This window comes from Camellia sinensis, chromosome 3, assembly GCF_055761805.1.
Source record: "Camellia sinensis isolate YWXY chromosome 3, ASM5576180v1, whole genome shotgun sequence".
Taxonomy (NCBI): domain Eukaryota; kingdom Viridiplantae; phylum Streptophyta; class Magnoliopsida; order Ericales; family Theaceae; genus Camellia; species Camellia sinensis.
In genome coordinates this window covers 94,835,875-94,863,654 of record NC_138963.1, presented here as the reverse complement: position 1 = coordinate 94,863,654, position 27,780 = coordinate 94,835,875, and positions in this window count along the sequence as shown.

Genomic DNA, 27,780 nt, shown 5'->3' with positions numbered 1-27,780 from the left:
TGTTTTGGTCCTTGTTTTGACCTATTTAAGCTCTGTCCATGGTTGGTTCATGCATTTGTGCCATGCGTTGCATGTCCCTTTGTATAGTCCTCTTTGCTAGCTTTAATGCATAAGGACCCCTTGCATGCTTTGCTTGTGTTGTTTGAATGATTTGGCATCATTTCATACCTTATTTCAGAGCTTATAGTGTTGTTACACTTCCATGTTTATCACTTCTTGAGCACTCTTAAGAGTTGTGCTCTTATGCCCAGTCAATGGGCCGTTGCATTGAGCATGCTTGTCTTGATCTTCATGCCTTAGTTTCATCACCATGGCCACTGTTTTGGGCATGACTGAGGTCTATCCATATTTGGTTTAAGTCCATTGAGCATATTTGTTTACATGTTCTTAGCATTGTGTATGCCATGTTCTTAGCATTGAGTATTGCATGTTATTGTTTGCATTGTGTATGCCAAGTTGTTCTTTACATTGTCTATGCATGCCCTTAGCATTGGTAGTTTGATCATGTTGCATTGCATGTTGTTGCATGCTTGTCCCTTACATGATTGTTTGCATGCTAATGTTGCATTACATTGAGTCGCGTGTATTAAATTGTATTTGGCATACTCGTGTTGCATTGTGTTTGGATTGGGTGTTAGTCCAAACACGAGAAGCGAGGGACATTTCATACTTGAAGTGATGAAATGTGCCTCAATTCTCGGTCGCCGACCCTCTTGATCAAGCATGATAGAGGTCAAGGCTTTATGTGTTTATGTGTGCATTAATTTCATATTGAATTGTGCAATTTGGCTTCTCGGCCATCATGCATTGAAATGTGCGATTAGTGGCCCGAGGGTCGAGAACCGCACTCCCTTGAGCTTATGAAATGATAGGGATGGTGGTTGTGCACACATATCTTGGAAATACATTGTCATGCCCTTTCTTGCTCTCTGTTGCAGCAAACTGGAGAAGTGCAGCAACAAGTGGTCGGCAAACCAGAAAAACTAGTTGGCCGACCACTTTTTCTGATCTGCAGCAATGGTAACTAGTCGGCCAGTGGCTGGCAACACCCCTTGGTGGTCGTCCTTGTTCCTACAGGTTCCCATGATGGAGTAGAAGCTTTCTGGAGCTTGGTGCAAGGCTCTGAGAATAGTTACAAACATAGGCAAATCGAGGCATCGCGTTGGATTTCCGAACGAGGCGACCGAGCATACATGCCCTCCACATCCTGAGGACCTCTCTTTACTGCTTTCCTTAGCTAGTTTATGCTTTGGTTCTGTATTTAAGTAGTTAATGCGTTTAGCTACTTATTTGTGTTGTAATAACAAGTTAGTTAACTTGTTAGTTAATTAGCTTCGTTTTGTACTTAATTAGTTAACTTGTTAGTTAATTAATTTTGTGATGTAATAATTAGCTTAATTAGCTTAGATTAGCTAGTTAATTGCTTGAATTGGAACAATTCAATGAAATCCGCGACTTAGCCTACTTGCGAGTAGCAAACTTTAAACTGTTTTCAAACAAACGAACATAAAATGTTTTGTTCCAACTTAGGCGATCTAGGCTATACTTGTATGCTGTGCACATCACATAGTAATTCTAGGTTAATAACCGGAATAAGAACACATGTGTTTTCAAAAACAAAATATCATGTTAGTAAAGGCCGATCTTTGATCGGGTGAGCGGGGGTGCTCATTGCATGACCTTCCCCTCTTGTACCCAAGTTCTCGAGTCGAGGGAACTTTGGTGATGACGGACACGTGGCCTTAGGCACGAGTCCGGGTTTCTTAAATTTTCCAAAATAAAACATTTAGGTGGCGACACTATATCTGGCAAAGCAGTCCATGTTTGGCACTTCTTTATAAAAATCAGTTTTCCAAAACGATTTGTCGGATTTGGACTCTTTGGTGATTTATCGATCTCACATTGCACTTTGTGAGATTAGATTCAGAACCGTGACACGAGTCCGAACTATAGTAGCCAAGAACAAAACGATTCGCGCCCTCGCGGCGCGGAGAGCGGAGTTCTCGGGGCGGTTTACACATTTTTCATCCCTCCCCAGATATGGTTGATGGATAAGTTAAAGGCTGTGGACTCATGCCCAGCATAGTCAGTTCGCGGCTATTTCTTCCGGCGACATCTAGTTGATGCCCCTGATGAGGGATGGTGGTGCGAATGGATGTGCAGTCTATCCGCTATCAGTATTGCTTGGCGCTGCCCTTCGCTCAATCTGCCGTTGATGAGTTACAGCATGTCTCGTCAGCCCAGGATTCAGTTGATCAGCCTGACTCACTGTGTCTTTTACTTCCCATTCCAATTTCGGCGCCAGTTTGGACATGATCAGACTTGCCCGAAAGAGGGGATAGAGTACCTTGCTACGTTTCCGGTCCAAGGCGCACAGGTAGCTCGGTATGCCACAGCATGGAGGACGAGCGAGCTTCTGGCCCCGTTCCCACTTTCAGCTGCACCCTTTCTGATGAGTGCATAGCTTGGCTTGATGAGGAGGCGTAGGTTGGGCCTACTTTGGCATCAGAGGCTTCCACAAGCTCTGGGAGGGGACGCAGGAACACCTGACTATGCCCCAAATTTATTTGCTTTAATCAGTACTTTCAAGTTTTCTTTATGAATGTAATTAAAAGCAACTTCAATTTGTATTCAAGAGTAGGAGAACTCTATATTGAAATCAATGTAATTGAAGGTTGTGGGTACGGAAAATTTTCTGTTTGGTCCAAAAATGGTCTAAGTCGTAAAAAGATTAATTTGAGCAAAATCAACTTTTATTAAAACTTTTCAAAATCATTTTCGATATGGATCAAAACTGGACACGCCTGAGATGTATCACTGAGATGCACAACCCCGGACCCCATCAACTTGAAAGTTGCCCCTAGTCTGAATAGCACTGCACTAGAGATCACAACCGAGCCCTTGAATGCAAAATAAACAAAGATGACCGACACGATCACATGGACAAAGTTGATTTGGAAGTGTTTATGGCTGGACTTCAGAATGAAGTTGCCTACGTATCCCGAAGATGGGAATCAAGCCTTACGTAGTTCGGTTCAGGTTCACTCGTGTATTAACTCTTTCCTTTTGCGCTCTAACTTTTGCCAAGGCCGCCCTTTCTGGGTTTTCAACCTTGCGAGCTCAGTTTTTATTATTTCAAATTTTTCATGCTCTAACTTTTGCCTAGGTCTCCCTTTCGGGTTTTCAGCCTAGCGAACCACTAAGGGATAGTATTTTTTCAACTTGTCCATGTTGATCGGTTTGGAAAACTCTAGGCCCTCTAGGTCCATCAGAACGGCAGCTCCACCTAACCAGATAGACTTGATGATGTAAGGGCCAGTCCAATTGGGTTTGAACTTGCCCCTAGGGTCGTGGATGGGAGCTCGATTGTCTTTGAGCACTAGATCCCCTTCCTTCAAATTCCTGGACTTAACCTTCTAGTTGAAAGCCCTGGCAATTCTTTGTTGATAACCCTGAACATGATACAGTGCTTTTAGCCTTTTTTCATCAAAGAGCATGAGTTCTTCGAACCTGCTTTGCTGCCAATCTGCCTCAGCTATCTGACACTCAGCCAATACCCGTAATGATGGAACCTCAACTTTGATAGGTAGAACAACCTCCATCCCATAAACCAAGGAGTATGGAGTCACTCCAGTAGAAGTTCGAATTGAAGTTCGATAGCCCCACAGAGCAAATGGCAGCTTATCTGGCCAGTCCCGGTAGGTTTCCACGATCTTCTGCAGAATGTGCTTGATGTTCTTGTTGGCGGCCTCAACTGCTCCATTGGTTTGCGGCCAATATGTAGATGACTTTTGAAAAGTCACGTTGTACTTCTCCAACAAATCGATCACCTCCTTCTTGAAGTGGGAACCATTATCTGAAATAATCTTATTCGGGACCCTGTAGCGACAGATGATGTTATTCCTGATGAACTTAGCAACATGTGATGCCTTCAACACTATATAGGATTAAGCCTCGACCCACTTTGTAAAATAGTCTATCGCCACTAGGATATACTCATCCCGTTGGACCCCTTCAGAGTGACTGCCCCAATTACATCAATCCCCCAGACTGAAAATGGCCATGGCGAAGTCATGTTGTACAGCGTCGACAGCAGAATGTTCATGCGGTTTGCATGGATCTGACATTTGTGGCGTTGCCGGACAAAGCCAATACAATCCTCCTCCATGGTGGACCAGTAATAACCTTGTGTAAGGATTTTTCGGGCTAGCATCACCCTGTTCATGTGCGATCCATACTCTCCTCCACGGATGGCCTTCATCAGGCGCTTGGATTCTTCAGCATCAACACACAATTTATACATCCCGAGATGACCTCTCTTGTACAGTTTACCCCCACAGACGATGAACTGAGCAGCCATTCTTCGAATTGCCCTCTTACCTTTAGCATTTGCCCCTAGTGGATACGCTTCCTTTCCAAGAACTTCCTGACATCGTAACACCAGGGATTCTCTTCTTGTACCTCAACTATGGCAACAATCAGCTTGTAGGCCGGCACAAATTTCTATTCGATGATGATCGGACGCATCCAGACTCCGAAAAGGATGTCTATCATAGAAGATAAAGTTGCTAATGAATCTACGAACCTGTTGTTCTCTCTTAACAGATGAGCGAAATTTAGTTTCTCAAACCGAGGAATCATCAAGTCCAAGGTCTGGTGGTAGATTCTCATCTTTTCTTCTTTAACTTTCCAATATCCTTTAGCTTGAGATACAACAAGGTTCGAGTCCCCGATGACGTCCAACCATTTTGCCCCTAGTTCCAGGGTGACTTCTAAACCAGAAATACATGCCTCATATTCTACCTCATTGTTCGATACTCTGAACCGGAGTTTGAATGCTAGAGGTATACGGGAATTGTCGGGTGCTATCAGCAACACCCCTATCCCATACCCGTATTGGTTTGACACTCCGTCAAAGTACATAGTCCAAGTTTCTTCTTCAACATACAGATGGCCTCATCTGGGAACAGATACTCAACTGCTTCATCCTTTTCAACAGGGTGATCGGATAAGAACTCCACTACCGCTCTCCCTTTCACTGACTTGCACGTCATGTACTTCAGATCGAATTCAGAAAGCAGAAGTAACCAACGGGCTAGCCTACCCGTAGGTGCCGATTTCTTGAAGAGATATTTGATGAGATCTAATCTCGAAACCAATATTACAGAGTGAGCTAACAGGTAGTGCCGCAGCTTCCTGGTAGCCCATACCAAGGCCAGACAAGCTTTCTCCAGCGGAGTGTAGCGGGTCTCGTAATCCAGCATTTTCTTGCTCAGGCAATAGATAGTTTTCTCCACTTTGTCCTCAGACTCCTATGCAAGCATGCAACCCATTGTAGTTTCAGTCACTGAAAGGTATAGAATCAATGGTTTCCCCAGCTCAGGCGGAGACAACACAATTGGGTTCTGTAAATATTGCTTGATCTGTTCAAAAGTAGCATGGCATCGGCCGTCCCATTGGAACTTCTTTCGTTTCTTCAGGAGACCAAAGAGTGGTTCACAAGTCAAGGTTAATTTTGCAATAAACCGTCTTAGAAATTGCACTTTACCCAGAAAGCCTCACACCTCCTTTTCAGTCCTCGGTGGTGGCATTTCTAAGATGGCCTTGATTTTAGAAGGACCGACCTTGATACCTCTTTGTGTGATCAAGAACCCTAGCATTTTCCCTGCTGTAACACCAAATGTACATTTCTGAGGATTCAGCCGCAATCGATATTCTATGATCTGTTGAAAGAATTTCTGCAAGGCGGTGTAATGGCCCTCTCTTTCTTTGGACTTGACAATCATGTCATCCACGTACACCTCAACCTCTTTATGGATCATGTCGTGCAATATTATGGTCGCAGCCCGTTGATATGTAGCTCCGGCGTTCTTCAGTCCAAACGGCATCACCCTATAACAATAGGTTCCCCACGGTGTGGCAAAAGCAGTCTTCTTCCGGTCTTCAGGTGCCATCAGAATCTGATTGTAGTCAGAAAACCCATCCATGTCTTCGTAGGACCATGCGAAAACATCTTTGAAATCTTTTAATAAAGCGACTAAGCGCTTGCGCTCCTCCAAAGACTACGTGGACCCGATCTGGACCAGTCGCAGGTCCTTCTCAGCACCCACATTAATTGTGGTGATTTCATCAACCAACGGTTTTACAAACCTCTCCTGCTCTTGATCAAGCAAATATTTCAAAACCGAAGGAATTTCTTCCTCGTTGTTTTCATCGAAATTTTGAAAGTCTTGATTAATGCAATAAATTAAGGACACAGAAAAGTACTCAGAAGCCACAGCCGCAGAATTCTCATTAATCACTTCCAAATCGCCGGATTCCTTTGTTACAACAGACTCAAAGGAAAAAGAAAAAGACGACCTAGACTGGACTGTGGCATCCGGGTTGTCACCCCCAAGAATACCAGACTCAGACTCAGACAAGCTAGAACCTGATTCTGACTCCACAAACTCAGTGGAATCAGATTCCGGCTCACTACCTGACCTGGTGCTGCTCGATAAAAATCCCTCATCGTATTGCCAGACGAGGGAGGGTGCAATGGATGCATCTAGAACGTTTGAAGATGGGCTCGCAGTCGTTTCATTCCCGATCATGGACACCGAGAAGTTATCCCCCAAGATCTCATGTACGATTGGAGGATCTAAAAGTAGACAAGCCAGTGCTACCCCCATTTCAATCTCTACGCTCTCTGAATCCTCCTCCCTGCACTACTCAGCCTCAGCTGGTGGGTCTATCTGCTCCTCGGTAACATCATCTCCAGACAATTGCAAGTCAAACAATATCTCGAATCCCGGCAACCGCCGCCTCTCTGCATTTAGCCATGTCTCTGGGAAGCCGCAGAACGGGAAGTCTTCCCCTTCCCGGACAAAACGGCTATTCAGGGTGCCCTAGATAGGTCCATGCATCAACTCATAATGCTTCTCGGCCTGCTTGGTCCTGGCTCTTTCGGCCATTTCTTTACCTTTCCTCACCAAATCCTCTTTGGTAGGCAGACAACCTAAGCCAAAGGTATGTGGGTTATGCGGCACTTCGACCGATGCTGCAATGCCCTTCCGACTACTTCTCCCTAATCCCAGCCCGAGGATGTGCTGGAGCTTGTTCATTAGGTACACAGACTGTGCGCTGACATACAACCCCTCATCGATAGCTAGTATGTTCTGTACAGCCTGGGCCTTGGCTAGGGTAAATCCTGACTAGAACACATCCTCCGCGCCGTGTTCGATATCCAGAACCGGTGTAGACACCTCTGGCGGCAGATGGATTGAAGAGCTTCCAAAGACAATGGCCACCCCTTTCCCGTGAGGGTATTTCAGCATTTGGTGCAGGGTGGAAGAGACTTCGGCCGCCCTAGGAGTAGATTAAAGGTTGCGGGAACGTCCAAGACATGAAAGTCAATATCCTGTTGTCCTGTACCAACCTGAGTCCGAATCTACACAGTCCCCATCACTTCTCTGCTGGTATTGTCATATGCCCAAATCACCTAGGCAGTAGGCACAAAGTCCGCGGGCTTCAACCTGATAGCATATGTCGTCCTCGATGGGCACACGCTAATGGCAGATCCTGTGTCGACAAGGACCACTGGTATCCATTTCTCTCTACACTCCATAGAGATGTAGAGTGGTTTGTTATGATTTGCGCCCTCAGGCGGCAGTTCCTTGTCAGTTAAGGTCAACGTCGGGGAAGCTCCTCCTGGAAAGACCAACCCTACTAGTTGTTCAGGCGTGGTGTCGATTGAAAGCTTGGCCCTGTCCATCACAGAAAGGACAGCCTAACTATGAACTCTTGAGGCCATAAGCAGTCCCCAGATGGAGCTGTCTACTTGGATTTTCTTGAGTTGTTTCAATACAGCCTCCTCCTCGAGTAACTTTTCTTTCTGCTTCTCTGCCTTCTTATCCTTCCCAGACGCCTCTGGTTGATCTAGGTGTGGGGGCTTGAAGTACCGCCCACTCCCATTCATGTGGTCCACCTCTCCAATATACCAGGTATCATCCGGTTGGTTGTTCCCCCAGTCTTCGTCGGTGTGGGCAAGACATAGGTCGTCGTCTTCCCACCACATACCGCAGTAACCGACAAACACTTGTCCAGTTCCGTTATAACTGCTTCTGTGCGCACGGCACATTCTGTCCTTGTGCTCACAGCACATTCCATTCCCACAGGGGCTTTGGCCTTTCTGGCTCTCTCAAGATCTTCGATATTTTCCTGTTCAAACTGCTTCAGCGCAGCCTGCTGCTCAGTATCTTCTGTATTCAAACGGCTCTGATATCGAGCAAAATTCTAAACACCGGTGCTCTCCAGCGGTCCATTTTGATTTCTGGCCACTGCTGATGTCCCCATCTCTAACAGACCCTGTTCTGGCTGAGGTTGCTCAACAATATCTGGCTCATCGCTGAGCCACCCAGTAGCTTCTGCTGACCCTTCCAAATCAAACCAGTTGACAGTCACGTCCCCTGAGTCCTGTTCATTGAAGAACTGAAGGTTGGCAATGTCCTTTCCAGCTCTGCTAGGTCATCTAGCCCCTGATTAGGTCCATCCTCTCGAACTACACAAATCTCTGCCCCAACCGGCAGCTCTACTCTCGGCCTAACCTGGCTTGTTAAAGTAATGTAACCGCTCGGGTTGTACACAAAGCTTGCAGACCCCTTAGGCTCTGAATCCTCATTACCATCTGCCTCAGTAGTCGTCTCAATTCTATCTTCAATAGCAACCACCACCAGTTCAGGTTGGGTTTGGGAGATGTCCAACATGCACAAGTCAGTGCTGTCAGGAATGAACACCTCCGGCTTGGGTAGGTAGGAAGGGGTGATATTTATGCTAGGGTCGTATGACACAACCCCAATTTGGATCAAGTTGATGCGTTTGGGAAGTGGAGCTTGGTTATGTGGTGGGAGTGGGTTGGTTATGACATTCGGCTTCTCCGATGGCACGATCACCCTGTTGTCAATGAGATCCTGAATCTCATGACGCAATCGAAAGCACTAGTCGATTTCGTGACCATGCTGTTGGTGATAGGCGCAGTACTTAGCCGGGTTATGGGAGGGAAAAAGTTTGTCTGGTAAGGGTCGCGGCTCTAGGGGCTTCAAGTGCCCTCTCTGGATCAAAACCCCCAAAGCTTTGGACAAAGACATGTATAGTGGGGTGAAGGTTCTTTGGCCTCGGGGTGCATACCTTGCTGTTTGCGAGCTACTTCCGGACGCACCAGTAAAGGGTGTAACTGCAAGGGTTTTTGGAGTGGTGGTGGTGACCATGCCCACATTTGAAGCTCTGGCAGCTACAGCACTACTTGTGCCTGCATTCATACTGCGATTGAATGCCCTCTTGGGCTGCTCTCTTTCCTAGTTAATCAGACCTTGTTTCATTGTGTCCTCTATCTGCACCCCGATCTCATGTAAATCTGCAAAGGTGGGTAGGGGGAGGATGATCATGTTTTGCATGAGCTTGGGCTGGAGGTTGCGAACAACCATCTAAATCTAATCTTTGTCAATGGGCTTGATGGTCATCATCGAGGCTTTAGCCCTCCAGCGGGTCACAAAATCGGAGAAGCTCTCCTTTGGCTCTTGCCTGGTTGTCTCGAGATCACGAGTTGTGACCTCGATCTGTGTGTTATAGGAGTATTGAGCTATGAAGGCCTCAACTATCTCCTCCCAGCTTCTCTTAACAGAGTCCTCTAGCTTCGCATACCAAATAGCCGCTATACCCGACAAGGTCCGGCCAAAAAGGGAAAGCTTCTACAATCTGGAGAGGCCCATTGGCCTTAAGATATCCGAGAACAGCCATAGGTGTACCATAGGATCTCCAGAACCATCAAAATGGTCCATGTGCGGCATCTTAAACCGGTCCGGCATAGTCACGGCCGAACATGTATACCCATCCTCTATATCCGAAATGGATTTGACGCCTTGAGACTTCTTGAATAGCTTTTCTAGCTTGCTCACTTTTAGCGCTGTGGGATCCACCTCGAACTCAAACGGTGTGTCCGCTATATTGGTCGGCACTTTGGACAGCTGGGGTAGGATTGGGGGCGAAGCTGGTCCCGTTGGAACGTCCGTATTTTCCTAGATGTTGGCGGTCTCCTTGAGTATTGGAACTCTAGGTGAGGGAGGAGATGGGTGCGAAAAAGATGCTCCGGTTTGCTGCTGTAGCCTGGCAATTAACTCTGCCTGTTGGGCCACTACTTCTGCTTGACATGCAGCCACTTCTGCCTGGCGAGCAGCATCCCACTGCATGGCTTGCATAGTCTCCTAAAGCCGATGCATCATCTCTGCCATACCTGCCATATTGTGTTGGTCTAACTGAATAACCGGTATATCTGTCTATGCCACAGACTCGGAAATCTCAGCCCAACTACTCAAGGACCACTGATCTAGCAACCGCTGTACTGATACACTGCGCCTTACTGACCTCCGTCTAGTAACCGGGGGTAAAGAAAGGAACACGGCTTGTCCGTCTATCAGATCCTCGGATCGATTAAGTCTTCAACCTCTAACCCAGAGTGCTCAGGGAATATCTGCCTGGTCGGATGCAATTGTGCTAAACTACTTTGCAAAAAGATAAATAAAGCATAGTAAGGAAACAAACAACCAGAAAGTGCAATGTGCTATGTTATGAGCTGAATAAATTAAAGACAACACACAGTTGGCAAACACAAGCTGAAATAACTGTTCTCAACCACTGATCATTGTTCCCCAAATCATTGCCTCGAATCTGATATCCTCAGGTAAAACTAATTCCCCAAATACCGATGCCCTCAGGCCTGATACCAAGCCTTGCAAACTGATACACACAGCCCTGTAGAGACACACTCTGACAGCAAATATCATGCAAGTAAGAGCCAAAACACCCCGATGTTGGGGTAAGGTTTCCCTGTCCTATTTTGTCAAGACCTAGGGTTTTACTACGCACGTAGCGGTTTCAAACAACCTACAACCGGATAAGCAACCTGTCCTAGTTTGGAATAGTCACTATGGATTCCGATATGCACTAGGTCGAATGGTCAAAAAGGGTACCCCGGTAACAACCGGGGTTTGTGTTCCCATCGTGGCAGAGCCCATAACCGGTCTACCTTATGGCACAAAGCCTTCGGCAGACCGTTCAGGAATAGCAGACGGCGAACACGGTGACTTAGGCGCACCAATGCAAATGCAATGCAAAGAAACACATAAGCGTAAACAAAACAAGATATCACGAGTTCGAGTCAAGTTCTCTAAGTCCCCAGCAGAGTCGCCAGAAACTATAGACCACCCTAAGAACTTCGCTCTCCGCATCGCGAGGGCGTGAATTCATTTTGTTCTAGACTACTACAGTTCAGACTCAATGTCACAGTTCTGAATCTAATCTCACAAAGTGCAATGCAAGATCGATAAATCACCAAAAAGTCCAAATCCGGCAAATCGTTTTGAAAAATCGATTTTAATAAAGAAGTGTCAAACATGGACTGCTTTGCCAGATACAGAGTCGCCACCTAAAAGTTTTATTTTGGAAAATTTAGGAAACCTTGACTCGTGCCTAAGGCCACGTGTCCGTCATCACCAAAGTTGCCTCGGCTCGGGAACTTGGGTACGAGAGGGAAAGGTCATGCAATGAGCACCCCCGCTCGCCCGATCAAAAGATTGGCCTTTACTAAGCATGATATGTTGTTTTTGAAAACACATGTGTTCTTATTCCGATTATTAACCTAGAATTACTATGTGATGTGGGCAGCATACAAGTATAGACTAGATCACCTAAGTTGGAACAAAACATTGCATGTTCGTTTGTGAAAATGATTTAAATTTTGCTACTCGCAAGTAGGCTAAGACAAGGATTTTGATGAATTGTTCTAATTTGAGCAATCCAACCTTCATCCACAAGCATTCATGCAGTTAAACACTTAAGCAGTTAGCCTCATGGTAAGCATGCTAAAATGGCAACACTTACACACATGCAAGGATGCTAAAGCGTAAACACTCACAGTGTACTCCGAGCCAAAACAGAGAACTTAGAAATCATGCATGATCCTAGTTCATGTTAAGATGGCTAATGCAACACATACAAAAATGCAACTCAGATAGGCTCGGCTATTCTAAGATGTCATGTGGATGCAACTTGATAACATGTTGTTGAACACGTATTCAAGTAAGTATTGAAATACTATGCAGTTTGTATGATGCGCCGAGCTCGGTGCATACAAAACAGATGAATGGATGCACGCATGCGAAGCATAAGGTATGCTAAACGAAATATGCCCTAAAACTAACCACTAAAAGCAGGTAAGTAAAAGGGAGAAAGAAATGGGGGTTGGAAGACATGCATCACACATACGCACGCTTATTACAACAGTTGGCCCTCTCGACGGAGGGTCCAAATAAGAAGCTAACTAGCTATCTAAGCTAATTAAACTAATTATTACATCACAAAACTAATTAACTAACAAGTTAACTAATTAAGTTATTACAACACAAATTGAATAGTTAAGCGCATTAACTAATTAAGTACAAAACCAAAGCATAAACTAGCTAAGCAAATTAGCTAAGTAAAGTAGTAAAGAAATGTCCTCAGAGGGAGAAGAATGCATGCATGCTCGGTTGCCTCGTTCGGAAATCCAACGCGATGCCTTGATTTGCCTCTATTTGCAACTGTTCTCAGAACCTTACTGTAGACGTCCCTGAACGCCCCGGGAGGATGAGTCCCGTTCTGTTCGTTTGTGGGTCACTACAGTTCGGACTCAAATTGTCACGGTTCTAAATCTGAACCAAAGGGTCTAAATCCGGACCAAAGGGTCTAAATCCGGCAAATCGTTTTGGAAAACTAATTTTTGTAAAGAAACGCCAAACATGGACTGCTTTGCCAGATATAGAGTCGCCACCTAAATATTTTATTTTTGGGAATTTAGGAAACCCTGACTCGTTTGCCTAAGGCCACGTGTCCGTCATCACCAAAGTTGCCTCGGCTCGGGAACTTGGGTACAATTGGGGAAAGTCACTTCGTGAGCACCCCCTCTCGTCCGATTAAAGATCGGCCTCTACTAATCATGATATCGAGTTTTGAAAACATTATGCGTTCTTATTCCGGTTATTAGCCTGGATTTACTATGTGATGCGCACAGCATGACAAATATAGACTGAGTCGCCTAAATTGGGACAAAGCATCGCATATCCGTTTGTTTGGAAATCGATTTGAAATTTGCTACTCGCAAGTAGGCTAAACACATGGATTTCGACGAGTCATTCCAACTCAAACAATCCAACCTTCACCCACAGGCATTTAGGTAGATATATCACATAAGCATATAGCCTCATGGTAAGCATGCTATCATGGAAACACTTACACTCATGCAAGGATGCTAAAACATAAATGCTTACCGAGTACTCCAAGCCAAAATAGAAACTAGTTAATAATCATATGCATGATCCTAGTTCATGTTAAGATGGCTAATGCAACACATGCAAGATGCAACTACAATAGGCTCGGCTATTCTAAGATGGCATATGATGATGCTACAACTAACACGTATTCAACTTGGAATTGAAATACAATGCAGTTAGTATGATGCGCCGAGCCCGGTGCATGCAAGACAAATGTATGGATGCACGCATGCATAGCATAAGGTATGCTAATTTAAATATGCCCTAATACTAACCATTGAAAGCAGGTAAGTAAAAGGGAGAAAAAAGTGGGGGTTGGAAGACATACACACACTCACACACACTTATTACACAATTGCCCTCGCTCGGAGGGTCCGAATAAATATTACAAAACAAATAGATAATTAACTCTTCTAACTAATTAAGTATTACATATCTTTTATTTAATTAACAAATTAAATGCGGAGAGAGGATGGCCGCAGCCCCGCCTCGGAATGCTAGGATGATGCATGCTCGACTTGCCCCTCTCGGAAACCCGTGCCATGCCATTATTGCCTCTGTTTACACTGCCTTGCCCCTCCGAAAATAATGAAAGTTCCCAGAACTGCTTTGAACTTCCTCCTGAATGCTGTGGAGTGCCACTGGCCAGAACAAAAGGTCACCGGCCATGGGAACAGACTTATCGACCAAAGATTGTGTCATCGGCTAGACACTTCTGGCCGGTCAGCACTGGAGATGGCCGGTCGGCCATTTATTCCTACAGAATCCTGCAGTTGACAGCAGCAGAAGAGGGCAAGCAGTGTATGGCATGGAATTTTCAAGCAAATGTGTGCATGGCCAATCTCCCAATCACGTTATGGACTCAAGGGAGTGTGGCCCTTGGTACTCAGGCCACCAATCACGCATTTCGATGCATGATGGCCAGAGGTACCAAGTTTGCAATTTAATGTAAATGCATGCAACAAACAAATAAATGCCAATGCCCTATCATGTTGAGATGAAGGGTATCGGCGATCGAGGATTGAGACGTGTTTCGTCACTTTAAGTACGAACACCCCTCAATCCTCATGCTTGGTTTGACACCCCAAACCAAGCAAAATGTAGTGCACGTATGCAATGTGGCTCAAATATGCAACATGAGGCTAAGTTACAAGACATGCCAAATGCAAGGTAACCTATCATGCAAGTATGTAATGTGCCAAATGCAAGTGTGTAATGTGCCAAGTATGCAATGCTACAATGCGATGCAACCTAACATGTGATGCAAACATGGTATAATGTAAGCATGTAATTAGAGGCAATATGTCAAACATGCAACTATACACAAGGAGGGACTTAAACTAAAATGGGAGGCCTCGGCCACACCCCAAAATAGTGGCCAGAACGATGGGTGAAGGCAACTAAATGCAAAGTATTCAAGCATGCTAATTGGTCCATTACCTAGACCGCAATGTCCAACTTTCAAATATGAGTAAGGGGTGGTAAGCATGAGAACATGGCATTATAACAGGCTCTGAAATCACATGAAGAATGATGCCAAATCCAACAAAATATGCAAGCAAGGCATGCAATAGGGCCCAAATCTTGAAGCTAGCAAAGGGGTCCAAATCATAGCTATACCAACCAAACCCCACCAGGCCAAAATGGCTTAAAACAGTCCCTTAGCATTCCAAAACAAGACTAAAGTATGCATAGATCATGGTCAAATCATGCTAAGGAATGGATGCAAAACAAAGGTGGATTCAAGACCAACAAGAGGGCATTGTACCACAACCACCTCAACCACTCATGGCATGGGCTACACAACCAAAAACAGAGTTTCAACATGCAAAATAAGCCCCAAAACCCACTGATATGGCAGCCTAAAGCCTTAAACCAAGAGGCATGCATTAAGACCTATTTCAAGGCATAAAAGAACAACACTTCAAGGCATGAAAGGGATGATGAATGCAGGCATACAAGCATGGATTAGGGGCTGAAATAACATGAGAAATGACTCCAAATCATTGAAAAAACCCAACTAAAGCATGCTAATGACTCACACACTCAAGGCTCACAAGCCAAAATACAAAGGGGCTATACCAAACATGGTAAATATGATCAAATAAGCTCCCAACAGACCTTAAGTATCGTAAGACATGGCTAAGAACTTCACAAAGTTAGGCCAAAACATGAGAGCATAGTAGGCTAAATGCATAATGCACTGCTAGGCAAAACGGGGGAATACAAAGCAAGTATATTATGCATGCAAGGGACCTTTAATCCGACCAAAAACAGAGGTAAGATATGCCCAAATAACACCCAAAAACTTCTGAAATGGAGTCAAGAACAGCTAATCATGCATGCTGCCCTTATGAGCCAAAAATGTAAACAAAAGAGAGACAAAGGGAGAGGGGTGTCCCTCCCCTATACAAGACTTCAAACCCCTTCTTCACCACTGAAAATCCACTAGATTTCATTGGTGAGAAGGCCAATACACAAAAGTCCCCAAAGCTTATCAAAGAGAGCACAAAAGGGCCAAACAAGGCCTAAGAGAGGGAGGTCGACCCCCAACATCAAAAGGACCTGAATGAAAAATCTTAAGCATGCAAATACAAGACTTTTTTTACTTATACACAAAGCTTGAATCAGTATGCAAGATAGGTTAAAGACTAGTGCAAGATTGAGGAATATAAAGTAAATAGTGTTATCCTTGAAGAATACTTCAAGAACAACAAGCTCAGGCCTCTTCTTCTGATCAAAACCGACCCAAAGCTCCAAGAACAAACCCTCAAGACCTCCAAAGTCGAAGTATGGTGTAATAGTAGGTGACTTAGTGCAAAACTAAGAACTAAATACACTTTTAGGCCCTCAAACACACACAAATGAAGAGAGAGAGGGAGATATAGAGAGAGAGAGAGAGAGAGTGATATATATCAAATATATATCATATATGGTCTGGTTTTGCTGAACCTCTCTAATGGAGAAGAGAGGTCTCCTTATATAGACAAGGGGAAAGGCTAAGCTTCCAAGAGAAGCAATCCTAAAGGGGTCAAGTCTTCCAAGGGAAGCTAAGCTAAGGGTGCAAGCTTTTTGAGGAAGCTAAAACAAAGGGTCAAGCTTCCTCAAGAAGCTTGAGCAAAGGGTGCAATCTTCTCTAGGAAGCTTGGACCTAAAAGGTGCAAAGGTTCAAAACAGCCACACCCGTGCATGGGGGGCAGGGTCCGTGCATTCCAGCTAGCACAGCTGGCATGCACCATGCCTGCAACAGGAAAAAAAGTGGTACCGACTAGAAAAGGATGCCATCGGCCAAACAAAGTGCCAGTCCACCACCCAAATAACTGACCGGCCATCACCAATGCCTAGTGGCAATGACACACGGCCGGTGGTCTCAAGACATAGCCGGTGATGTGTGGGGATGGCCAACAAGCCACTCCCTGCCCTTCAAAGCAAAAACACAAGTGTTTGGTGCAAAACCAAATACAAAAACAGTCGAGTTGAGAGATCCTGAGGCAAGGCACCCGGCCGAGACCTCCGGGAACTCAAAACGAACACGAACATGGATGATCACCGAGTGTTCAAACGATGACGTCCAAGTCCTGAGGACGGTCAAAAATGGGGTGTCTACATTTGCACCAAGCTCCAGAAAGCTTCTAACTCACCTTGGGGACCTGTAGGAACATGGACGACCAATTGTTGATGTTGCCAACCACCTACCGACCACTTTTCTTTGTTGCAGACCAGAAAAAGTGGTCGGCCAGCTAGTTTTTCTGGTCGGCCGACCACTTGTTGCTGAATTTCTCCAATTTGCTGCAACAGAGAGCAAGAAAGGGCATGGCAATGTATTTGCAAGGTATGTGTGCACAACCACCCTCCCTATCATTTCATAAGCTCAAGGGAGTGTGGTTCTCGACCCTCGGGCCACCAATCACGCATCTCGATGCACGATGGCTGAGAAGCCAAATTGCACAATTCAATGTAAAATGAATGCACAAATAAACACATAAAGCCTTGACCTCTATCATGCTCGATCAAGAGGGTCGGCGATCGAGAATTGAGGCACATTTCATCACTTCAAGTATGAAATGTCCCTCGCTTCTCGTGTTTGGACTAACACCCAATCCAAACACAATGCAACACGAGTATGCCAAATACAATGTAATACATGCAACTCAATGTAATGCAACATGAGCATGCAAACAATCATGCAAGGGACAAGCATGCAACAACATGCAATGCAACATGATCAAACTACCAATGCTAAGGGCATGCATAGACAATGCAAAGAACAACTTGGCATGCACAATGCAAGCAACAACATGGCATACTCAATGCTAAGAACATGGCATACACAATGCAATGAACAAGATGGCATACTCAATGCTAAGAACATGTGAACAAACATGATCAATGGACTTAAACCGAATATGGATAGACCTCAGTCATGCCCAATACAATGGCCATTAATGTTGAAATAAAGGCATGAAATGAAAAACAAAGCATGCACATGCTATGGCTCTTCAACTAAGCGCAAGAGCACAACTCTCAAGAGTGCTCAAGAAGTGACAAAAGTGAAAGTGTAACAACACTATATGCACTGAAATTAGGTATGAAATGATGCCAAATCACTCAAACAATACAAGTATAGCATGCAAAGGTCCTTAAGCATTAAAGCTAGCGAAGAGGACTACAAAGGGGGCATGCGATACATGGTACAAAGGTATGAACCAATCATGGACAGAGCTCAAATAGGTCTAAACAAAGACCATAACATGCTAAGATGGAGGCTCAAAGGCCTAGGCATGCATGCATACAAGCTAAGCCACGAACAAGGCAACAATGCACAACCCTTAGAGGCACTCAAAAGGTGAAAGAAGTGGGAGCATGGCAATGTTATATGCTCTAAAATGTCATGATAAATCATGCCAAATCATGTACATGCCACAAATTAAGGATGCTATGCTCAAAACTAAAAGCTAACATAGGCACTTGCACTATAGCTATACAAAACATGAAGCATATGGTCAAGGCAACCCAAAATAGTCCTAGAACATATCAAAATAAGTCTAAAACATCCATGTAAGGAAGCCAAAACAAGCTAGCATGAAGGGCATAAGGCATGATGCATACAAGGCCAAAAGGAAGGATTACACTACACCTATCAAGACCAAGCATCAGATGACTTAACCAACAAAAATTAGAGTTATATCATGGCAAAATAACCCAAAAAACACACTGAAATGATAGCTCGCAAGCTTAGGCATGAAGGCATACACAATGGCCCATGCTTAAAGCACAAAGGACCAACCCTTCAAAGCATGGAATAAGTGAAAGATGAGAGTGTGTGACCATGAAACATGCACTGAAATCTCATAACAAATGATGTCAAATCATTCTAATAGGCCAAGCAGTGCATGCTAGTGGACTTGATACACAAAGCTAACAAGCTAGAATGCATTATAGCTATACAAAGTATGGCATGCATGACCAAAACAACACAAATCAGAGCTAGAACATGCTAAAATATGGACAAAAGCTTCTTAGAGTTAAGCCAAAATCATGTTAGAATAACAATCTAAAGCATGATACACATTAGGCTTGTTCATGGAATTGCACTACAAGTGCATGGAGCATGCATGGGGGCATCAAACCAACCCAAAACAGATCTAAGGCATGTTAAGACAACACCAAAAAACCTACTAAGATGGCCCCAAAACAAGCTTGAAAGACATGCTCAAACATGAGGCATATAAGACTAGTTTGCAAAATTTACACTACAAGTGTATAAGGCGTGCAAGGGATGACAAAACCAAGTCAAAACAATGGTATGCCATGATGAAATAACGGCTAAAATAGGCTGAGATGTGGCCAACACAAGCTTAACAAACATGCTCAAACATGAGGCAAATGAAGCAAGCATTCAAGAACACAAGGAGGGGGAATGATCCTCTCCTATTTGGGACCTCAAAACACCATTTCCACCACTAAAATTCCTCTGAGTTTTAGTGGTGAGAAGGCCAAAACAAGGTGGTCTCAAAAGCTTAAAAGGAAGGTTCAAAACAAGGCCTAACAAGGCACAAAAGGGGGTAGACTACCCCCAACACAAAAGAGACCTTAAACAAACATGCTAAGGACTAAAAATCCAAGCTTTTTGCAGTACGAAGTTAAGCCTAAAACACCATGTAAATAAGGCCAAAAGCTTAAGCAAAAAGTAAGGTTCAAGAGGGTAGAAACTCACCCTTGTAGAAACCTTTAAAGCTGCAACTCCAGCAACTTTCCTTGATCAAAACCAGTCCAAAGACCCCAAAACTAACCTCAAAGAGCCTCAGCAACAAGAGTATGGTTTTTGAGTGTGTGTTTGTGTGCAATAGTACGATGGAAATGCACTTTTGAATACAAAAATTAAGAGAAGATGCAAGATAGATACAAAGATGTATGTATAACTCTCAAGCACCAAAATCTGAACCTGGAGGAGGGAGGGGGGGTTCTCTTATATATAGAACCAAAGGTTAAGCTTGTTAGACAAGCTTAGGCCTAAAGCCATCCCTCCATACGTGTATGGAGGATCACTTCTGTGCCCTCCAGCTGTTACAGCTGGCTAAAAAATATCTCCAAAAAGGTGCTGGAAAGCTGCCGACCACTTGAAGTGGTCGGCCAGCTACTTCTACTGGTCGGCCGACCAGTGGAAGTGGTCAGCTGACCAGTGGAAGTGGTCGACCAAGGAAGAAAGTGGTCGGCCATGGGGGGGAGATGGTCAACACACTGAAAGCAAGGTCGTGGTGTGGTGGCCGACCAGAAAAGGTGGTCTAAAGACCAAGAAAACCAGTTAGCCGACCAGAAAACTGGCTGGCAAGAAGGAAAGTGGTCTCCAAGGGCAAGAACTAGTCTCCCACCCTTATACCACCTTCCAAACAAGGAAAACAAGGGTTGTACCAAAAACAAACCAAAAAGGATGCAAGACAAGAGTCCAGGAGGCAAGGCATGCAGCCGAGAGCCTCGAAAACTAGCCTACGGGCACCAAAAGTAGTCTACGACCACAAAAGTGGTCTCCCAAACCACAGTGGCCCTCTAGGCCAAGGAAACAAGGCATCGTTCGAAAACCAAGCCAAACGGAGAACGTTAAGCGGTCCCGAGACAAGGCGCGTGGCCGAAGACTCTGAAAACCAAAAACTGGTCTCCAAGGAGGAAAAGTGGTGTACGACCACGAAAAGTGGTCGACGACCACAAAAGTGTGGTCTACAAGACCTCTCCCTCCCTCCAGGGAAGAGAAACAAGGCTTGGTCCACAAACCGAGCCAAAGCACAAAGAGTTCAGAGGCCCGGATGTAAGGCACTCAGCCGAAAACTCTGAAAATTCGAAACGAGCACAACATGCACTATCACCGAGCGCTTAATTGATGATGTCTGAGTCTTAAAGTTGGTCAAAAATGGGGTGTCTACAGTTGCCTCTCTTTGACAGAACTCGGAAGTCAAGAAGTGACGTGAGTGAATGTCAAAGCCCAGAGACGACCCATTTTTTACAAGGCCGAAGACTTAGATAAACAGGAAAGATAACAAAGAGATGCGCCCGCAGGCAGGAGCAAGATGCAAATGACATGCACAATGTCAAACATAACTTATGATCATGCAAAGAAAGCTGCAATGAAGCAATTATACACAATAAATGCAACAGTTTAAGCAAGCGCATACAAACCAAACTACATCTATGCAATTCTCAAACTGCATCGAAACTTCTTTTGAATGAACCGTACATACGATATCATCTGGTCATGCCAGCTTCAAATGAACCGTACAGACAATATCGTGCCTGTATAAGAAAGAAACTCAACAGGTACAATATAGTTAGCAACATATGTTCAACGTTACATCAAGATACAATAATTCCAGTGCGAGATAAACGTATGCGCACATATGATGCCGATGGAAAAATGCATAGCAATGCAAGTGAAAAGTGCTTGACAACGCAAGCAAAGTGTGGGTGCATAGCAATGCAACCGAAGTGCGCATAACAATGCGAGTGAAGCAAGCATAACAATGCAAGTAAAACATGCACGACAACGCAAGCAAAGTGTGAGTGCATAACAATGCAACCAAAGTGCGCATAACAATGCGAGCAAGTAGTGTGCATAACAATGCAACAAGACATGCATAACAATGCGAGAAAAGTGCAACTTCAATAGAATGTTCGAAACAAAATGCCGAATAAGGAAACATAAGCCTTAACGAGATTAATTTAACTGGAACCTCCGATTTACCTCTCGGAGGGGTCACAATGTATTCAAAAAGGATACACCTTGCTCTTGACGAGTAACGATGAGCCACGCATCGAAGACTTGAATTAAAGTTCTCGCGGGGACGATTTTGCGCCGAAAAGTGTGCTTTTCTTGTACTTTCTCGAAAGCCGGGGACTCCAATCATCACCAAAACACACAGGGAGAACAATGGGACCTTGGAGACCATCCAGGAGGATTGCCGACCACCTACATCAATGGCCGACCAGTTGTTGACCACTTAAGTTGTCGGCCGCTCAGAAAAACTGGCTGGCCGACCAATTTAGCAAAACAGGGACAGATTGGTCTTTTCAAGGCCGGATCTTTAAGTATACACATCCAAATCACTTTTGCTCACAAACACAAGGCCGAAACACATTCTCCTTTGCTCCTAGACCCTTTCTCTCTCAGATCTGCACTTTATACGCGTTTTCCAACACCCCACGCGAAGTTGTTTCGCGAAAACTTTTGATTCTCTTTGTTTTAAACCGATTAGAATTTGTTTCCGGAGCTTCTTTCTCCATTTTCACCACTTGAGGTATGTTTGTCTCGAAGTTTAGCACCTTTTGTTGACTTTTGTTGACTTTCTCTCTTCCCGAGAGTTGACTTTTATTGACTTTTTGTAATTTTGGCTCATTTCGCTCATTTTTGCATCTTTTTGCAGATTTCTTCAGTTGGCCAACGATATTCCATACGGCGGAGGTTCTCCACGAGTAGAGGATGAGCCCGACATTATACCATTGCCTCTGAGGATACGGTCGTTTGACCCGGAGAGGTACCACCCGCAGGAGCACATCCTACCTCCTAGCACCTTTCACCATTTCACGGACTTCGCACGTTGAGCATCTGTAGACCTACTGCTACGGGAGCCAGAGTCCCACTTGTCACACTAGGCACGCAAGGTGCGTACTTTACTTTTACATTTTCTGTGATGTATTTTGCATTTCTGGCGCACTTCATGCTTTCACCATGTATTCTATCTGCTCGTTCTGAACACATTCTTATACATAGTACTTTTGCTCATTCTGCACGCAGCTCACACATAACATTTTTTCCACTTGGCACGCAGCTCATAACATAGGACACTGTTCGTTGGGCACACAGCTCATTTTGGGCGCACAGCTCATTTTGGGCCTGCAGCTCATTTTGGGCACGCAGCTCATTTCGGGCACACAGCTCATTTTGGGCACGCAACTCATAACATAGCACACTATTCAATCTAAACCCGCAATTCATAACACAGTATTTGGTTTAGTTGGCACACAGCTCATAACGTAGCACACTGTTCAATCTGAACACGCAGTTCATAACACAGTATTATGATCACTCTGAACACACAGTTCATAACGCAGTATTCTGCTCAATCTGAACAAACAGTTCATAACGTAGTATTTTGCTCAGTCTGAACACACAGTTCATAATGCAGTATTTTGCTCAATCTGAACACACAGTTCATAACGCAGTATTTGGTTTATTTGGCACGCGGCACATACATAACACACTGTTTAATCTGAACACACAGTTCATAGCACAGCATTCTGTTTATTTGCACACAGCTCATAACACTGCTCAATCTGAACACACAGTTCATAACACAGCATTCTATTTATTTGCACACGGCTCATAACGCTGCTCAATCTGAACACATAGTTCATAACACAGCATTCTGTTTACTTGCACACGGCTCATAACACTGCTCAATCTAAACACACAGTTCATAACACAACATTTTGTTTACTTGGCACACAGCTCATAACACTGCTCAATCTAAACACACAGTTCATAACATAGCATTCTATTTATTTGCACACGGCTCATAACACTGCTCAATCTGAATACACAGTTCATAACACAGCATTCTGTTTATTTTGAAACTAATTACATCTTTTCATTCTACATGCAGGTATCTTCCCATTTCACACGGGGTTATGGGTCAATCATTGCTAGGGAGTGGTAAATGGAGCTCTCGGAGGCTATTCGGCATATTGTAGATAAGGTCGGGTTTGGCTCGTTTTGTATGGGGGTGTCGCGACTTCCAGCGAGCAGGACCCTTCGGGGCGCACTAGTAGAGAGATGGTGGGACACCACCAACTCCTTTCATTTCTCAGCCACCGGGGATATGACGATGACCCTGTATGACTTTTCCATGTTGACGGGCCTCGACGTCTAAGGTCGGCCAATACCATACGATGTAGATATGGGTGAGTGGGAGGCAGCTTGGACTTATCTGCTCAGAGCCCATCCGCCGATCGACAGATCATCAGGCAGGGTCAGGTACACCTGGTTCGCTGAGCAGTACAGGAGGACTATGCCTGAGACTGTTGAGGAGATAGAGCAGTATGCTCGGGAGTTTCTGATGTTCCTACTGGGGATGACACTATTCTCCGACAAGGGGAACACAGTCGGACTATATCTGCTGAGTGCTCTGGTAGACCTATCACAAGTCCAGCAGTATAATTGGGGCGGCGCTGGCCTCATTACCCTTTACTGCTACATGAGTGCGACCTTCCACGGGCGCAGGGGCATAGTAAATGGCTGCTGGAGAGCCTGGGAGGTACATTCTGCCCTCTCAATTTACATTTCTGTCTTTCATTATCTGTACACTGCACACGGCGCACATTGCACACATTACATTCTATACTCTACATTCTGCACTCAGCATTCTATATTTTCTATACATTCAGTATTCTGACAGCCACTGTCTTGCCTTTCACAGTTGTAGGTTTATGCCTACTTCCCGATGCTCGCTCCCGAGCTGGAGGTTAAGGCCCCGCTTGAGATACCATACTCACACAGATTCGATGGTCAGTGACGGTCCAGACCCCTAGAGACATTACTATATCTCCGACAGTACTTTGACACTGTATGGGCAATGGAGGCAAACTAGAACTCTCAGTTCTTCATGCTTTCAACTTTGATTCATCTTGCATATTTATGACAACTGATCAATTCATGCATTTGATATCCGCAGATTACTTGGCAACCATGGATAGCCATGCTAGGGTATTCCCGGTTCCGGTTCACCGGGGCATGGGGCGCCTCCCGGTATAGGATTCTGTTCGAGGGACCAGTCGACAAAGCCTGGTTTCTAGGGGAGCGCTTCATCCGCCAGACGATGGGCAATCCCGCTCAGGAGATACCTTCAGTGCCTCCACTGGACATGTGGTCCACAGAGAGTCTCACTCCTCGCGAGGTTGACGACTTTATGTTGGGCGCCGATGCAGTTCTCGTCGTGGAGGAGAGAGAGTACGTGACATATGTCCACACATTCCCAATGCCCCCACTGACAGGTGTTCGCACCCCTACGAGAAGAGCTGCTGATATGCCATCATCGAGTCGAGCCCGAGCCATAGACATTCCCTTGACTAACAGGGCCAGTAGTTCGAGAGGTAGGGCTAGAGGGATGTCCTCGACTTGCCAGTATGTTGGGTGGCCAGATCTTCCGACTGAGCTGACGGGCTGGCAGTATGGGACATCTTACCAGATTCCCCTAGAGCCTCCAATGCCCGATCATCGATATGTCAGTGACCCTGACTCACCACTGGTATGTTACACAGCTTTTATTTATCACTCAAATATTTAGACATTCATTCATTGACTGACGAATTGAACTTGCATCTGCAGCCTCCCAGAAAGTATACTGAGGGGTTACTTGGAGTGGTGGCCTCACTCGAGAGCATGGTCTTGCGAAGGGAGACGCTGCTGTACGCCTCCAGCATTCCGGTACTTTTCAATTTCCCTGTATTTATCATACTTCTGATGACATACTGAAATTGAGAATTTCACTATATTGATTCACTACATGTGTAGAGCACATCTGACACATCACATTCACATACTATATCTACATGCACACACTTCATGCATCATACTTGCATCTGCATCTGATATACATACTCTAGCTGATGTATTCAAACTGCCCTTTTCAGGTTCCACTGCCACGGCCCGGGCTATCCAGTCCTTCTCGAGCAGCTAGGAGAAGGGCCTCGATTCGCAACTGAGGAGGACGTAAAGCACTTGCCAGACAGGATGACGAGTCCAGCGAGGAGAAGGAGTCTGCGCATCCTCAGGCAAAGATGATGACTCTGGTTCTGGTTCTGAGGGCGGAGGTGATGCCGAGGAGGATTCTGAGGACGGCGACTCTGATTCAGATGGTGGTGCTGGCGGCGGTGGTGCAGAGGCTACTCAACCGAAGAGGATGAAGAGGGCCTCTCGATCTTGAGCTTGATAGCACCGATGCAAATGTTCCTGCTTTATTTTCCTTTTTACATGTAGTTGTAGCACATTGTACAACATTAGGTAGTTTTTATTTTCCTTAAAACTTGTACCTTGTTGTAAAATGTTGTATAAAAAGAAGCTATGATGGAATGAAAACAGCTTTTTGGTCAAAAAGTGTTGTCTTTTACATTCTAAGCATTGCATCGCACCATTTTGCAGAAAAATGAGATTGAATGGAATTTGAACATCGTGTATTGCCAAGTCAGGTAGTGAACTAACACAACAAACTAAACAACTTAACTCACTAAGAAACAACAAAACCTTAGCAAGTTTACAACTTGATAAGCAAAGAGCAACAACTCGATAAGCAAATCTCAACGACTCGATGTAAACGCGCCCGTGTGGGCCTCGTGCTACAGTTCGGACTCGATTTGTGTCACGGTTCTTAATCTGAACCAAAGAGTCCAAATCTGGCAAATCGTTTTGAGAAGCAGATTTTTGAAAAAGTAGTGCCAAACATGGACTGCTTTGCCAGATACAAAGTCGCCACCTAAATATTTTTAAAATGGGGAAATTTAGGAAACCCTTACTCGGTGCCGAAGGCCACATGTCCGTCATCACCGGAGTTGTCTCGACTCGGGAGCTTGGGTACGATCGGGGAAGGTCAGCTATGAGCACCCCCTTTCGCCCGGGCCGAAGACCGGCCTCTACTAACCGTGATATCCAATTTTGAAAGCGTTTTGTGTTCTTATTCCATTCATTAGCCTAGAATTACTATGTTATGCGCGCAGCAAACAAGTATAGACTAGATTGCCTAATTTGGAAATAACCATTGCATATCCGTTTGTTTTGGAAAATGTTTTGAATTTGCTACTCGCAAGTAGGCTAAAACACGGATTTCAATGAGTTCTTCCAACTCAAACAATCCAACCTTCACCCACAGGCATCCAAGTAGTTTATAACACATAAGCATCTAGCCACATGTTAAGCATGCTGACATGGCAACATTCACACTCATGCGATATGCTAAAGCGAAAATACTTACATCGTACTCCGTGCCAAAACAAAGAACTCGTTAGCAAACATGCATGATCCAAGTCCATGTTAAGTGCCTAATGCATCGCATACAAAGTGTTTGCTAGAATAGGCTCGGCTATCCTAAACATAGCATGTGAGAATGCACAACTATCACATATTCAATTTGTGAATTGAAGTACCAATGCAGTTAGCGTGATGTACCGAGCCTAATGCATGCAATACAAATGCATGAATGCACGCATGTTTGGCATAAGGTATGCTAAATTTTAAACGTGCCCTAATACTAACCATCAAAGCAGGTAAGTAAAAGGGAAGAAAGAAGTGGGGATTGGAAGACATACACACCACCCACGCACACTTATTACAGATTTGCCCTCGCTCAGAGGGACAAAATAAATATTACAAATTAATTAACTATGCAAGCTAATTAATATTACAAATTAATTAATTTAATTAACAAATTAAATAAATTAACTAAAACAGAAAAATCGCCTCGGGAAACGCGCCGCCATGCATAGGCTGCCTCTGTTTTCCCTCATTCACTCCTCTGGAGGCTGTCAAAACCTCAGTACTGCGTCCTTGGACACTGGAGAGTGCCATCGGCTGAGTGGAATTACCACCGGCAGTGGTATGTGGCCATCGGCACAAAATGAATCTGTCGGCAGGGAAATTATTGCCGGTCGGCACCTTACACTGCCGGTCGGCAGAGTGTTCCTGCAGAATCTGCAAATGACAACAACAGAGGGCAAGGCAAAGCATGGCAGCACAATTCAAGGCATATATGCACCAACCATGTCCCTTATCACGATAATGACTCAAAGGGGCATGTGCCTCGATTCTCGGACCACCAATCACGCATTTCCATGCATGATGGCCCAAAGAACCAAGTATGCAACTTTGATTTCAAATGCAATGAAAACCAATCAAGCCAAACGA